This window comes from Amia ocellicauda, chromosome 14, assembly GCF_036373705.1.
Source record: "Amia ocellicauda isolate fAmiCal2 chromosome 14, fAmiCal2.hap1, whole genome shotgun sequence".
Taxonomy (NCBI): domain Eukaryota; kingdom Metazoa; phylum Chordata; class Actinopteri; order Amiiformes; family Amiidae; genus Amia; species Amia ocellicauda.
In genome coordinates this window covers 2234944-2244943 of record NC_089863.1, presented here as the reverse complement: position 1 = coordinate 2244943, position 10000 = coordinate 2234944, and the positions used below count along the sequence as shown (strand labels likewise).

The 10000-nt window shown below is 47.2% G+C and overlaps 17 non-coding genes across 17 annotated transcripts; 5 read left to right on the top strand and 12 right to left on the bottom strand.

The window, feature by feature from the left end:
* Positions 1–77: 77 nt before the first annotated feature.
* Positions 78–150, bottom strand: trnar-ccu (transfer RNA arginine (anticodon CCU)). Its single transcript has one exon. It is a non-coding gene; the product is annotated as a tRNA-Arg (tRNA).
* A 283-nt stretch (positions 151–433) lies between these two features.
* On the bottom strand, positions 434–506 carry trnaf-gaa (transfer RNA phenylalanine (anticodon GAA)). Its single transcript has one exon. It is a non-coding gene; the product is annotated as a tRNA-Phe (tRNA).
* Positions 507–1486: 980 nt separating this feature from the next.
* Positions 1487–1558, top strand: trnaa-cgc (transfer RNA alanine (anticodon CGC)). Its single transcript has one exon. It is a non-coding gene; the product is annotated as a tRNA-Ala (tRNA).
* Positions 1559–1708: 150 nt separating this feature from the next.
* On the bottom strand, positions 1709–1781 carry trnar-ccu (transfer RNA arginine (anticodon CCU)). Its single transcript has one exon. It is a non-coding gene; the product is annotated as a tRNA-Arg (tRNA).
* A 284-nt stretch (positions 1782–2065) lies between these two features.
* trnaf-gaa (transfer RNA phenylalanine (anticodon GAA)) lies at positions 2066–2139 on the bottom strand. The gene has a single exon. It is a non-coding gene; the product is annotated as a tRNA-Phe (tRNA).
* Positions 2140–3226: 1087 nt separating this feature from the next.
* trnaa-cgc (transfer RNA alanine (anticodon CGC)) lies at positions 3227–3298 on the top strand. The gene has a single exon. It is a non-coding gene; the product is annotated as a tRNA-Ala (tRNA).
* Positions 3299–3448: 150 nt separating this feature from the next.
* Positions 3449–3521, bottom strand: trnar-ccu (transfer RNA arginine (anticodon CCU)). Its single transcript has one exon. It is a non-coding gene; the product is annotated as a tRNA-Arg (tRNA).
* A 284-nt stretch (positions 3522–3805) lies between these two features.
* On the bottom strand, positions 3806–3879 carry trnaf-gaa (transfer RNA phenylalanine (anticodon GAA)). The gene has a single exon. It is a non-coding gene; the product is annotated as a tRNA-Phe (tRNA).
* A 1303-nt stretch (positions 3880–5182) lies between these two features.
* On the top strand, positions 5183–5254 carry trnaa-ugc (transfer RNA alanine (anticodon UGC)). The gene has a single exon. It is a non-coding gene; the product is annotated as a tRNA-Ala (tRNA).
* A 150-nt stretch (positions 5255–5404) lies between these two features.
* Positions 5405–5477, bottom strand: trnar-ccu (transfer RNA arginine (anticodon CCU)). The gene has a single exon. It is a non-coding gene; the product is annotated as a tRNA-Arg (tRNA).
* A 282-nt stretch (positions 5478–5759) lies between these two features.
* Positions 5760–5832, bottom strand: trnaf-gaa (transfer RNA phenylalanine (anticodon GAA)). The gene has a single exon. It is a non-coding gene; the product is annotated as a tRNA-Phe (tRNA).
* A 1304-nt stretch (positions 5833–7136) lies between these two features.
* trnaa-cgc (transfer RNA alanine (anticodon CGC)) lies at positions 7137–7208 on the top strand. Its single transcript has one exon. It is a non-coding gene; the product is annotated as a tRNA-Ala (tRNA).
* Positions 7209–7358: 150 nt separating this feature from the next.
* On the bottom strand, positions 7359–7431 carry trnar-ccu (transfer RNA arginine (anticodon CCU)). The gene has a single exon. It is a non-coding gene; the product is annotated as a tRNA-Arg (tRNA).
* A 286-nt stretch (positions 7432–7717) lies between these two features.
* On the bottom strand, positions 7718–7790 carry trnaf-gaa (transfer RNA phenylalanine (anticodon GAA)). Its single transcript has one exon. It is a non-coding gene; the product is annotated as a tRNA-Phe (tRNA).
* Positions 7791–8662: 872 nt separating this feature from the next.
* trnaa-cgc (transfer RNA alanine (anticodon CGC)) lies at positions 8663–8734 on the top strand. Its single transcript has one exon. It is a non-coding gene; the product is annotated as a tRNA-Ala (tRNA).
* A 150-nt stretch (positions 8735–8884) lies between these two features.
* Positions 8885–8957, bottom strand: trnar-ccu (transfer RNA arginine (anticodon CCU)). Its single transcript has one exon. It is a non-coding gene; the product is annotated as a tRNA-Arg (tRNA).
* Positions 8958–9240: 283 nt separating this feature from the next.
* trnaf-gaa (transfer RNA phenylalanine (anticodon GAA)) lies at positions 9241–9313 on the bottom strand. The gene has a single exon. It is a non-coding gene; the product is annotated as a tRNA-Phe (tRNA).
* Between the last annotated feature and the right edge of the window lie 687 nt (positions 9314–10000).

Genomic DNA, 10000 nt, shown 5'->3' with positions numbered 1-10000 from the left:
TAGGATATGAGCAGAAGGAAAAAAACGACAAGAGCCCACAGAGAATTACCAATTGTGTGCAGAAACAAGGCAGGCATCACCCCAGATGGGACTCGAACCCACAATCCCTGGCTTAGGAGGCCAGTGCCTTATCCATTAGGCCACTGGGGCTCAGTCAGGTAGTTTCTGAACATGAAAAAAAAAAAAAAAGCACGAAACAGTACAATGAAGTGAATAGTTACAGGAATTGTCCCGTTGCAGGAGTCATTGCACAGCCTGCAGTGTAAAGTGAACAAGGAGCCTGTCGTTGATTTCGCCTAGAGTTGTATTTGCAAAAGGGCTTTGAATCAATTACCTTTGAATCGGAGCACAGTGCACTCTAGCTGCAAAATAGAAACGCACACGTGTGCAGTACATGGGCTCTTTGTGCTTTCTGAACATACTCCTCGTGAAATGCCGAAACCCAGGATTGAACCAGGGACCTTTAGATCTTCAGTCTAACGCTCTCCCAACTGAGCTATTTCGGCCAAATACAACCACATCCATTGTGATATCCACTGTTTTCGATTACGTCAGGATTGACTCCATTTAAACACAGCCGCACAAGTCAGGATGGCTGAGTGGTCTGAGGCGCTGCTTTCAGCTCGCAGTCTTCACTGGATGCTTGGGATGGAATCCCACTTCTGCCAAGGGATCTTTTACCACCCAGGAACACACTCACACCTGTTCTGCCGACAAGGACAACACGAGGTGAGGACTGTGCTGACATGGAGCTGACAATCAATGTTGCAAGAAACACATCAATGCACATGTATTTAGTCTTTGATTAATTGACTTCAACATGTCATTCTTTAGTCCCTGTACCCTCGAAGCAACACTCAGCATAGTAGAGGCTGTAGCTCGGCGTTAGTGCGTGTAACTTCTATGTATCACACCTGGCCCTGACAGTGTGATTTTTGGCAACAGGCGGTCTATGACTTGATCCAGAGAAGTGAAAATGACGCACCCATGTGCGTCGCTGCAATGTCGTCTTCTCCTTCACTATTCACAGTGGATGCGCTCACACGCTGTTTCTGGGAGAAACTGTTGCTTGCGTTACGTGTCATCCATTGTCCAGCGCACTGTAGCTTCTTTCTCCTTCTCCTTGCCCATGTCATCCACATATTGTACCGTTGGGCAACGCTAGGAACAGCGTCGTAGCATGCTTTGAGACTCAAGGAACGACAGTGCAACTCTTTTCTTTCTGTGTTGCATTGTTTACTTGTTGGTGTTGTGTGCCGTTGGGCAACGCTAGGAACAGCGTCGTAGCATGCTTTGAGACTCAAGGAACGACAGTGCAACTCTTTTCTTTCTGTGTTGCATTGTTTACTTGTTGGTGTTGTGTGCCATTGGGTTACGCTAGGAACAGCGTCGTAGCATGCTTTGAGACTCAAGGAATGACAGTGCAACTCTTTTCTTTCTGTGTTGCATTGTTTGTTTGCTGTTGAAGGAAACACATGCAGGTGGTGGGGATGTAGCTCAGTGGTAGAGCGCATGCTTCGCATGTATGAGGTCCCGAGATCAATCCTCGGCATCTCCAGGATATCTTTTAATGTCTATGTTTCCCGGTTCAATCGGCGCAGTTCCCAACTTTCCCAGATGCAATTCGTGAATAGGATATGAGCAGAAGGAAAAAAACGACAAGAGCCCACAGAGAATTACCAATTGTGTGCAGAAACAAGGCAGGCATCACCCCAGATGGGACTCGAACCCACAATCCCTGGCTTAGGAGGCCAGTGCCTTATCCATTAGGCCACTGGGGCTCAGTCAGGTAGATTCTGAACATGAAAAAAAAAAAAAAAAGCACGAAACAGTACAATGAAGTGAATAGTTACAGGAATTGTCCCGTTGCAGGAGTCATTGCACAGCCTGCAGTGTAAAGTGAACAAGGAGCCTGTCGTTGATTTCGCCTAGAGTTGTATTTGCAAAAGGGCTTTGAATCAATTACCTTTGAATCGGAGCACAGTGCACTCTAGCTGCAAAATAGAAACGCACACGTGTGCAGTACATGGGCTCTTTGTGCTTTCTGAACATACTCGTCGTGAAATGGCGAAACCCGGGATTGAACCAGGGACCTTTAGATCTTCAGTCTAACGCTCTCCCAACTGAGCTATTTCGGCCAAATACAACCACATCCATTGTGATATCCACTGTTTTCGATTACGTCGGGATTGACTCCATTTAAACACAGCCGCACAAGTCAGGATGGCTGAGTGGTCTGAGGCGCTGCTTTCAGCTCGCAGTCTTCACTGGATGCTTGGGATGGAATCCCACTTCTGCCAAGGGATCTTTTACCACCCAGGAACACACTCACACCTGTTCTGCCGACAAGGACAACACGAGTTGAGGACTGTGCTGACATGGAGCTGACAATCAATGTTGCAAGAAACACATCAATGCACATGTATTTAGTCTTTGATTAATTGACTTCAACATGTCATTCTTTAGTCCCTGTACCCTCGAAGCAACACTCAGCATAGTAGAGGCTGTAGCTCGGCGTTAGTGCGTGTAACTTCTATGTATCACACCTGGCCCTGACAGTGTGATTTTTGGCAACAGGCGGTCTATGACTTGATCCCGAGAAGTGAAAATGACGCACCCATGTGCGTCGCTGCAATGTCGTCTTCTCCTTCACTATTCACAGTGGATGCGCTCACACGCTGTTTCTGGGAGAAACTGTTGCTTGCGTTACGTGTCATCCATTGTCCAGCGCACAGTAGCTTCTTTCTCCTTCTCCTTGCCCATGTCATCCACATATTGTACCGTTGGGCAACGCAAGGAACAGCGTCGTAGCATGCTTTGAGACTCAAGGAACGACAGTGCAACTCTTTTCTTTCTGTGTTGCATTGTTTACCTGTTGGTGTTGTGTGCCGTTGGGCAACGCTAGGAACAGCGTCGTAGCATGCTTTGAGACTCAAGGAACGACAGTGCAACTCTTTTCTTTCTGTGTTGCATTGTTTACCTGTTGGTGTTGTGTGCCGTTGGGCAACGCTAGGAACAGCGTCGTAGCATGCTTTGAGACTCAAGGAACGACAGTGCAACTCTTTTCTTTCTGTGTTGCATTGTTTACTTGTTGGTGTTGTGTGCCATTGGGTTACGCTAGGAACAGCGTCGTAGCATGCTTTGAGACTCAAGGAATGACAGTGCAACTCTTTTCTTTCTGTGTTGCATTGTTTGTTTGCTGTTGAAGGAAACACATGCAGGTGGTGGGGATGTAGCTCAGTGGTAGAGCGCATGCTTCGCATGTATGAGGTCCCGAGATCAATCCTCGGCATCTCCAGGATATCTTTTAATGTCTATGTTTCCCGGTTCAATCGGCGCAGTTCCCAACTTTCCCAGATGCAATTCGTGAATAGGATATGAGCAGAAGGAAAAAAACGACAAGAGCCCACAGAGAATTACCAATTGTGTGCAGAAACAAGGCAGGCATCACCCCAGATGGGACTCGAACCCACAATCCCTGGCTTAGGAGGCCAGTGCCTTATCCATTAGGCCACTGGGGCTCAGTCAGGTAGATTCTGAACATGAAAAAAAAAAAAAAAAGCACGAAACAGTACAATGAAGTGAATAGTTACAGGAATTGTCCCGTTGCAGGAGTCATTGCACAGCCTGCAGTGTAAAGTGAACAAGGAGCCTGTCGTTGATTTCGCCTAGAGTTGTATTTGCAAAAGGGCTTTGAATCAATTACCTTTGAATCGGAGCACAGTGCACTCTAGCTGCAAAATAGAAACGCACACGTGTGCAGTACATGGGCTCTTTGTGCTTTCTGAACATACTCGTCGTGAAATGGCGAAACCCGGGATTGAACCAGGGACCTTTAGATCTTCAGTCTAACGCTCTCCCAACTGAGCTATTTCGGCCAAATACAACCACATCCATTGTGATATCCACTGTTTTCGATTACGTCGGGATTGACTCCATTTAAACACAGCCGCACAAGTCAGGATGGCTGAGTGGTCTGAGGCGCTGCTTTCAGCTCGCAGTCTTCACTGGATGCTTGGGATGGAATCCCACTTCTGCCAAGGGATCTTTTACCACCCAGGAACACACTCACACCTGTTCTGCCGACAAGGACAACACGAGTTGAGGACTGTGCTGACATGGAGCTGACAATCAATGTTGCAAGAAACACATCAATGCACATGTATTTAGTCTTTGATTAATTGACTTCAACATGTCATTCTTTAGTCCCTGTACCCTCGAAGCAACACTCAGCATAGTAGAGGCTGTAGCTCGGCGTTAGTGCGTGTAACTTCTATGTATCACACCTGGCCCTGACAGTGTGATTTTTGGCAACAGGCGGTCTATGACTTGATCCCGAGAAGTGAAAATGACGCACCCATGTGCGTCGCTGCAATGTCGTCTTCTCCTTCACTATTCACAGTGGATGCGCTCACACGCTGTTTCTGGGAGAAACTGTTGCTTGCGTTACGTGTCATCCATTGTCCAGCGCACAGTAGCTTCTTTCTCCTTCTCCTTGCCCATGTCATCCACATATTGTACCGTTGGGCAACGCTAGGAACAGCGTCGTAGCATGCTTTGAGACTCAAGGAACGACAGTGCAACTCTTTTCTTTCTGTGTTGCATTGTTTACCTGTTGGTGTTGTGTGCCGTTGGGCAACGCTAGGAACAGCGTCGTAGCATGCTTTGAGACTCAAGGAACGACAGTGCAACTCTTCTCTTTCTGTGTTGCATTGTTTACCTGTTGGTGTTGTGTGCCGTTGGGCAACGCTAGGAACAGCGTCGTAGCATGCTTTGAGACTCAAGGAACGACAGTGCAACTCTTTTCTTTCTGTGTTGCATTGTTTACTTGTTGGTGTTGTGTGCCATTGGGTTACGCTAGGAACAGCGTCGTAGCATGCTTTGAGACTCAAGGAACGACAGTGCAACTCTTTTCGTTCTGTGTTGCATTGTTTACTTGTTGGTGTTGTGTGCCGTTGGGCAACGCAAGGAACAGCGTCGTAGCATGCTTTCAGACTCAAGGAACGACAGTGCAACTCTTTTCGTTCTGTGTTGCATTGTTTACTTGTTGGTGTTGTGTGCCGTTGGGCAACGCTAGGAACAGCGTCGTAGCATGCTTTGAGACTCAAGGAACGACAGTGCAACTCTTTTCTTTCTGTGTTGCATTGTTTGTTTGCTGTTGAAGGAAACACATGCAGGTGGTGGGGATGTAGCTCAATGGTAGAGCGCATGCTTTGCATGTATGAGGTCCCGAGATCAATCCTCGGCATCTCCAGGATATCTTTTAATGTCTATGTTTCCCGGTTCAATCGGCTCAATTCCCAACTTTCCCAGATGCAATTCGTGAATAGGATATGAGCAGAAGGAAAAAAACGACAAGAGCCCACAGAGAATTACCAATTGTGTTCAGAAACAAGGCAGGCATCACCCCAGATGGGACTCGAACCCACAATCCCTGGCTTAGGAGGCCAGTGCCTTATCCATTAGGCCACTGGGGCTCAGTCAGGTAGATTCTGAACATGAAAAAAAAAAAAAAGCACGAAACAGTACAATGAAGTGAATAGTTACAGGAATTGTCCCGTTGCAGGAGTCATTGCACAGCCTGCAGTGTAAAGTGAACAAGGAGCCTGTCGTTGATTTCGCCTAGAGTTGTATTTGCAAAAGGGCTTTGAATCAATTACCTTTGAATCGGAGCACAGTGCACTCTAGCTGCAAAATAGAAACGCACACGTGTGCAGTACATGGGCTCTTTGTGCTTTCTGAACATACTCCTCGTGAAATGCCGAAACCCGGGATTGAACCAGGGACCTTTAGATCTTCAGTCTAACGCTCTGCCAACTGAGCTATTTCAGCCAAATACAACCACATCCATTGTGATATCCACTGTTTTCGATTACGTCGGGATTGACTCCATTTAAACACAGCCGCACAAGTCAGGATGGCTGAGTGGTCTGAGGCGCTGCTTTCAGCTCGCAGTCTTCACTGGATGCTTGGGATGGAATCCCACTTCTGCCAAGGGATCTTTTACCACCCAGGAACACACTCACACCTGTTCTGCCGACAAGGACAACACGAGTTGAGGACTGTGCTGACATGGAGCTGACAATCAATGTTGCAAGAAACACATCAATGCACATGTATTTAGTCTTTGATTAATTGACTTCAACATGTCATTCTTTAGTCCCTGTACCCTCGAAGCAACACTCAGCATAGTAGAGGCTGTAGCTCGGCGTTAGTGCGTGTAACTTCTATGTATCACACCTGGCCCTGACAGTGTGATTGTTTGCACCAGGCGGTCTATGACTTGATCCCGAGAAGTGAAAATGAAGCACCCATGTGCGTCGCTGCAATGTCGTCTTCTCCTTCACTATTCACAGTGGATGCGCTCACACGCTGTTTCTGGGAGAAACTGTTCCTTGCGTTACGTGTCATCCATTGTCCAGCGCACAGTAGCTTCTTTCTCCTTCTCCTTGCCCATGTCATCCACATATTGTACCGTTGGGCAACGCTAGGAACAGCGTCGTAGCATGCTTTGAGACTCAAGGAACGACAGTGCAACTCTTTTCTTTCTGTGTTGCATTGTTTACCTGTTGGTGTTGTGTGCCGTTGGGCAACGCTAGGAACAGCGTCGTAGCATGCTTTGAGACTCAAGGAACGACAGTGCAACTCTTTTCTTTCTGTGTTGCATTGTTTACTTGTTGGTGTTGTGTGCCATTGGGTTACGCTAGGAACAGCGTCGTAGCATGCTTTGAGACTCAAGGAACGACAGTGCAACTCTTTTCTTTCTGTGTTGCATTGTTTACTTGTTGGTGTTGTGTGCCGTTGGGCAACGCTAGGAACAGCGTCGTAGCATGCTTTGAGACTCAAGGAACGACAGTGCAACTCTTTTCGTTCTGTGTTGCATTGTTTACTTGTTGGTGTTGTGTGCCGTTGGGCAACGCTAGGAACAGCGTCGTAGCATGCTTTCAGACTCAAGGAACGACAGTGCAACTCTTTTCGTTCTGTGTTGCATTGTTTACTTGTTGGTGTTGTGTGCCATTGGGTTACGCTAGGAACAGCGTCGTAGCATGCTTTGAGACTCAAGGAATGACAGTGCAACTCTTTTCTTTCTGTGTTGCATTGTTTGTTTGCTGTTGAAGGAAACACATGCTGGTGGTGGGGATGTAGCTCAGTGGTAGAGCGCATGCTTCGCATGTATGAGGTCCCGAGATCAATCCTCGGCATCTCCAGGATATCTTTTAATGTCTATGTTTCCCGGTTCAATCGGCTCAATTCCCAACTTTCCCAGATGCAATTCGTGAATAGGATATGAGCAGAAGGAAAAAAACGACAAGAGCCCACAGAGAATTACCAATTGTGTGCAGAAACAAGGCAGGCATCACCCCAGATGGGACTCGAACCCACAATCCCTGGCTTAGGAGGCCAGTGCCTTATCCATTAGGCCACTGGGGCTCAGTCAGGTAGTTTCTGAACATGAAAAAAAAAAAAAAAAAAGCACGAAACAGTGCAATGAAGTGAATAGTTACAGGAATTGTCCCGTTGCAGGAGTCATTGCACAGCCTGCAGTGTAAAGTGAAGAAGGAGCCTGTCGTTGATTTCGCCTAGAGTTGTATTTGCAAAAGGGCTTTGAATCAATTACCTTTGAATCGGAGCACAGTGCACTCTAGCTGCAAAATAGAAACGCACACGTGTGCAGTAAATGGGCTCTTTGTGCTTTCTGAACATACTCGTCGTGAAATGCCGAAACCCGGGATTGAACCAGGGACCTTTAGATCTTCAGTCTAACGCTCTCCCAACTGAGCTATTTCGGCCAAATACAACCACATCCATTGTGATATCCACTGTTTTCGATTACGTCGGGATTGACTCCATTTAAACACAGCCGCACAAGTCAGGATGGCTGAGTGGTCTGAGGCGCTGCTTTCAGCTCGCAGTCTTCACTGGATGCTTGGGATGGAATCCCACTTCTGCCAAGGGATCTTTTACCACCCAGGAACACACTCACACCTGTTCTGCCGACAAGGACAACACGAGTTGAGGACTGTGCTGACATGGAGCTGACAATCAATGTTGCAAGAAACACATCAATGCACATGTATTTAGTCTTTGATTAATTGACTTCAACATGTCATTCTTTAGTCCCTGTACCCTCGAAGCAACACTCAGCATAGTAGAGGCAGTAGCTCGGCGTTAGTGCGTGTAACTTCTATGTATCACACCTGGCCCTGACAGTGTGATTTTTGGCAACAGGCGGTCTATGACTTGATCCCGAGAAGTGAAAATGACGCACCCATGTGCGTCGCTGCAATGTCGTCTTCTCCTTCACTATTCACAGTGGATGCGCTCACACGCTGTTTCTGGGAGAAACTGTTCCTTGCGTTACGTGTCATCCATTGTCCAGCGCACAGTAGCTTCTTTCTCCTTCTCCTTGCCCATGTCATCCACATATTGTACCGTTGGGCAACGCTAGGAACAGCGTCGTAGCATGCTTTCAGACTCAAGGAACGACAGTGCAACTCTTTTCGTTCTGTGTTGCATTGTTTACTTGTTGGTGTTGTGTGCCATTGGGTTACGCTAGGAACAGCGTCGTAGCATGCTTTGAGACTCAAGGAATGACAGTGCAACTCTTTTCTTTCTGTGTTGCATTGTTTGTTTGCTGTTGAAGGAAACACATGCTGGTGGTGGGGATGTAGCTCAGTGGTAGAGCGCATGCTTCGCATGTATGAGGTCCCGAGATCAATCCTCGGCATCTCCAGGATATCTTTTAATGTCTATGTTTCCCGGTTCAATCGGCTCAATTCCCAACTTTCCCAGATGCAATTCGTGAATAGGATATGAGCAGAAGGAAAAAAACGACAAGAGCCCACAGAGAATTACCAATTGTGTGCAGAAACAAGGCAGGCATCACCCCAGATGGGACTCGAACCCACAATCCCTGGCTTAGGAGGCCAGTGCCTTATCCATTAGGCCACTGGGGCTCAGTCAGGTAGATTCTGAACATGAAAAAAAAAAAAAAAGCACGAAACAGTACAATGAAGTGAATAGTTACAGGAATTGTCCCGTTGCAGGAGTCATTGCACAGCCTGCAGTGTAAAGTGAACAAGGAGCCTGTCGTTGATTTCGCCTAGAGTTGTATTTGCAAAAGGGCTTTGAATCAATTACCTTTGAATCGGAGCACAGTGCACTCTAGCTGCAAAATAGAAACGCACACGTGTGCAGTACATGGGCTCTTTGTGCTTTCTGAACATACTCCTCGTGAAATGCCGAAACCCGGGATTGAACCAGAGACCTTTAGATCTTCAGTCTAACGCTCTCCCAACTGAGCTATTTCGGCCAAATACAACCACATCCATTGTGATATCCACTGTTTTCGATTACGTCGGGATTGACTCCATTTAAACACAGCCGCACAAGTCAGGATGGCTGAGTGGTCTGAGGCGCTGCTTTCAGCTCGCAGTCTTCACTGGATGCTTGGGATGGAATCCCACTTCTGCCAAGGGATCTTTTACCACCCAGGAACACACTCACACCTGTTCTGCCGACAAGGACAACACGAGTTGAGGACTGTGCTGACATGGAGCTGACAATCAATGTTGCAAGAAACACATCAATGCACATGTATTTAGTCTTTGATTAATTGACTTCAACATGTCATTCTTTAGTCCCTGTACCCTCGAAGCAACACTCAGCATAGTAGAGGCTGTAGCTCGGCGTTAGTGCGTGTAACTTCTATGTATCACACCTGGCCCTGACAGTGTGATTTTTGGCAACAGGCGGTCTATGACTTGATCCCGAGAAGTGAAAATGACGCACCCATGTGCGTCGCTGCAATGTCGTCTTCTCCTTCACTATTCACAGTGGATGCGCTCACACGCTGTTTCTGGGAGAAACTGTTCCTTGCGTTACGTGTCATCCATTGTCCAGCGCACAGTAGCTTCTTTCTCCTTCTCCTTGCCCATGTCATCCACATATTGTACCGTTGGGCAACGCTAGGAACAGCGTCGTAGCATGCTTTGAGACT